Source organism: Nematolebias whitei, chromosome 14 (genome assembly GCF_014905685.2).
Source record: "Nematolebias whitei isolate Nwh7 chromosome 14, NemWhi1, whole genome shotgun sequence".
NCBI lineage: Eukaryota > Metazoa > Chordata > Actinopteri > Cyprinodontiformes > Rivulidae > Nematolebias > Nematolebias whitei.
Genome location: NC_056511.1, coordinates 22,126,630 through 22,130,606, shown reverse-complemented (window position 1 = coordinate 22,130,606; position 3,977 = coordinate 22,126,630). Strand labels below are relative to the sequence as shown.

General features: G+C 44.4%; 1 protein-coding gene across 1 annotated transcript in view; it reads left to right on the top strand.

Moving 5' to 3' along the window:
- LOC119420585 (transcriptional coactivator YAP1) overlaps positions 1-3,977 on the top strand; it is a 56,306-nt gene that overhangs the window by 37,487 nt on the left and 14,842 nt on the right. The window lies entirely within an intron of this gene.

Genomic DNA, 3,977 nt, shown 5'->3' with positions numbered 1-3,977 from the left:
TGGTTAGATGATGATAATGGCTGGATGGATGATAATGGATGGATGATAATGGATGGATGACTGGATGGTGATAATGGATGGATGGATGATGGATAGATGGGTGTCAACATGTGTTACTAGGAAAAAGCTGATTTGCATGTTGGTCACACAATTTAAATAAAATGCATGAAGTTAAAGACATACTGTCTGTGAAGGTCTTACTGATATTTAGCAAAAGTTTCATGGTAACATATTTCAGTTAAACATTTCCCTCTTTTGGCCTGATAATAATTTATAATATGATCATATTTTATTCACACCGAGTCAAGAAGACAGAATGAGCTCAAAACAAAAGAGAAATAAAATACTTCTTAAAACATTTCAGGGCAGCGGATGTAAAGAAAATGTAAAAGTTACAACAAGCTAAAATCATCAAATCTGTTGCTAAAAGCTAAAACAAGTAAAACAGGCCTTAAAAGCTAAAAGGAGCATAGAAGACAAACATAGAGCAAGAATACTGCAGTGAAGGTCAGAGAACAGAAGAACTAGAGAGAGCTCAATGTGTTTCTACGAGGAAACTTTTTTTTTTAGCAAAAACCCTCCCTAAAAATTAAAGGGAAAAAAGTTGCAAATACTTAAAATCATTTAAAAAATCAAAAAGCTGATTCAGCATTCACACTTCAGACAGAAAAAAATCATTGCTGTAGAAACAGGTGTGGTGATTACTAACAAAAGCCACAGCCATTTTATTGAAACAGTCCTTGGTCTCAGCTCCATCATGTCAAGAACAAATGATGCAACTCAGCTTAGTAAACAAGTCCGTGATTTATTTAATAAACATAATTCCCTGAAGTTTGTAAAACAATCTTATAGCAATCTTATTGTCTGTGGTAGTTTCCCGCTCCACCTTCTTACCAACAAAGAGCCACACTCATTTTTGCATGGTACAGATCAAACGGAATGGGCCAGTGGTTTTACAGCAGTCCACCTGTGTTTATCTTTGTTCTGATACAGTCCCAGTCACCAACCCTTACCTCCTGCTGAGTGACGTGTCTCCAGTGGAAGGATCCACCATGTGGATGAGGTGCAATCTGGAAAACGGGACAGAGCCGATCCAGTACGTGTGGCAACATGAAACCCGCGCGGGAAACATCACGGTCTTTGCACAAGGCAGCAGCAACCAGATCAACGTGAGCGACATCAGCAGGAACCACACCGGCTGGTACCGATGTGTGGCCAGCAACGCCGTCAACAGTGAGACGTCCAGCCGGTTATGGCTGGACACCATCTGTGAGTACTGACGGGGCCGTCCCGCTCCTTTTAGAGCCACAGCTTCTTTTATTGAACACGTTTGTGTTCACAGATGGCCCAGATGTTCCTCAGATAGACGTGACTCCGTACAGTATAACAGAGCGCGGGTACTCAGCTCTGGAAAGAGAGACCGTTTCGTTGATGTGTCAGGCTCAGTCCAACCCAGCCAGTCAGTACGTCTGGTTCTACAACAACTCGCAGGTGTACGCCGGACCGCAGTACACCATCACCAAGATCCTCCGGATGCACACCGGAGACTACGCCTGCTTGGCACAGAACACCTACCTGAACACGCGCTCCAAAAAAACCATCAGCCTGACCGTCTACTGTGAGTGTGACCTTTGACTCCAACCTGCTCTTCTGTCAACCCTCCAGTCTGTCTGAAGTCTGCAAACCGCAGAGCTACAGACGTGGTTCCTCCACACCTGAACTTCTTGAGCTGGTTTGGTTTTTTGCTGTTCTTCATTTTTCCTGCTCGCTCATCTGTTACCACTCTGACACACTCAGACCTCAACACACTCCCACATTTAGACACACAAACAGCAGAGAATGGCGGCACCGCAGACCCAATCTACTGTTTGGAGCACCGGAGGAGTTGGTGTAAATCTGACAGGTACATCGTTTCCAGGAGCCACGAGACAGGCAGGCTGGAAGTAGTCTTCAGTCTCTGATTTTTGTTTTTCTCTTTATTTGCTATCTACATTGTGTTTACCAATAAACAAAATCCTTTTTAAAAACTAACTTCATCTCATAAAAAGATTGACAAGTCAGATGTTTGATTAAAGCAACAAATATATTTTAAATAGGGATGCATGATATTTTCGGCATGGTATCGGCCGATATTAGCGTTCAAGTTAAATATCGAACATTGACCATTCCATCAAAATATCTCACCGATATAAAAGGCCCTGTTTTTGTATGACAACCCAGTGACAAGGTGCCTGCAGCGGCAGCACAACATGATGACGTCACATGCACCTACCGGCTCTGATCAGGGCAGAGAGGAAGAAGTCAAAATGTTGGTGGTGTGGAAGTTCTTTTGTTCATCGAGGAAGTCGGATTCCGAAGATTTTTGGACTACGTTGAGCCTCACTATATCGTGCCCAGTCAAAGATATTTTTCCGACATAGCCTTACCTGAGGTACAAGCTGTCATTTCCGATGTAATTGAGAAGCTAATAGCCAATAGCACTTGGGTGAGTTTTACCACAGATGATTGGACGTCGTGTTAGCCCTGTTAGCATGATTAGTCTAAAGCCCCCGGTATACTACCGCGTACGTCCGTTCACGCGTACGTACGCGTGAACGGACGTACGCGTGTACTGTACGCAGAGAGTTCAGACATCGAACTCGAGCGTACACCCTGAGCAGCTGCAGAGCAGCTTCACAGACAAGGGGCATTTACCTTCGGGACAAATTGAGGTCGCCGATTGGTCATTTGCTGACACGCCTACTGGATTGATTGACAGGTCGGAAAAAAGAAAAAGAAACGAGCGCTGGCAGCCTCAGCCGCAGCGATGTTCTGTGTTTATATGTTGTTAATAAAAATATCAAAAACAACAACACTCTACAGCCCACACATCAGACCAGCACACCAGGAAATCTCCAGACCCTCCCGCAGCCACGCTGGACCTGAGTTTAATTCACTCGTGACAAATTCCTTCATTTCTCACCATTTCAGTCATGGCATCAACGGAGGAGGAAGAGATCACTGCCTCTTGGAAAAACAAAACAAAAGAAAAGGCCAGATCAGGGATGAAGAATGGGAATTTAATACATTGGTGTCGCATACAAAACAGTGCGTCGCTGGGCAGTTTATTGTGCGACACCGCGTATGCGGTCGTAAAAATTGAGCTTTGCACAGACATGCCCTGCGGGGTACGCTTGTACCTCCGCGTACGCACGTGCATACCTCTGCGTATGGACATACGCAGGAGTATACTGGGGGCTTTACAGCACAATGGATAGACAAAAACTTTGAACTTTAAGTCCTTCATGCACAGGAGTGCAGATGATCCCACACTACAGCTAAGAACCTGGAACAAGCCTCGACAAGCGAGACAACATCGCAGGTGACTAATGCTAATAAATAATATTTAACAGTTTTATTTAATATAAGTCAAAGTGCTATGCATTTCATATGGCTGTTACTGAATATATGTCACCAGCTCCTATTCAATTTTTGTAACCAATAAGCCTAAATAAGAGGACTATGTTCAGAAAGTATATAAAATATCTGTATCGGTTATCGTCCAAATAAGTTTTAACATTTTGGCCAAAGATCCAATATCGTGCATCCCTACTTTTAAATGTATTATTTATCTTGAAAATATCCTGTAAATTGTTAGAACCGTCTGTGGCCCTGATGCTTTTATTAAACCCCCACTTTGTGCATCACTGCTCTGTTACGCTACATGTTGTCCCTGCAGACCCCCCCGATGGTTCCCCCTCCTGCTCTGTGGAGGCGGCCCTGAACTACACCTCTCTCAGACTGCTCTGCTCCTGGCCCGGTGGGTTACCCTCCCCTTCCTTCAAATGGACCGGAGACCTGGTTCAAGCAGGACAACAAACTAATCTACAAACTGGTTCTGACCTCCTGCTGCCCCCTGGGAGTCTGAGTCCTAACAGCAGCTTGTTCACATGTGTGGGCTCCCATCCTGCTCTGAAACAACACACACAGTGCAGCAC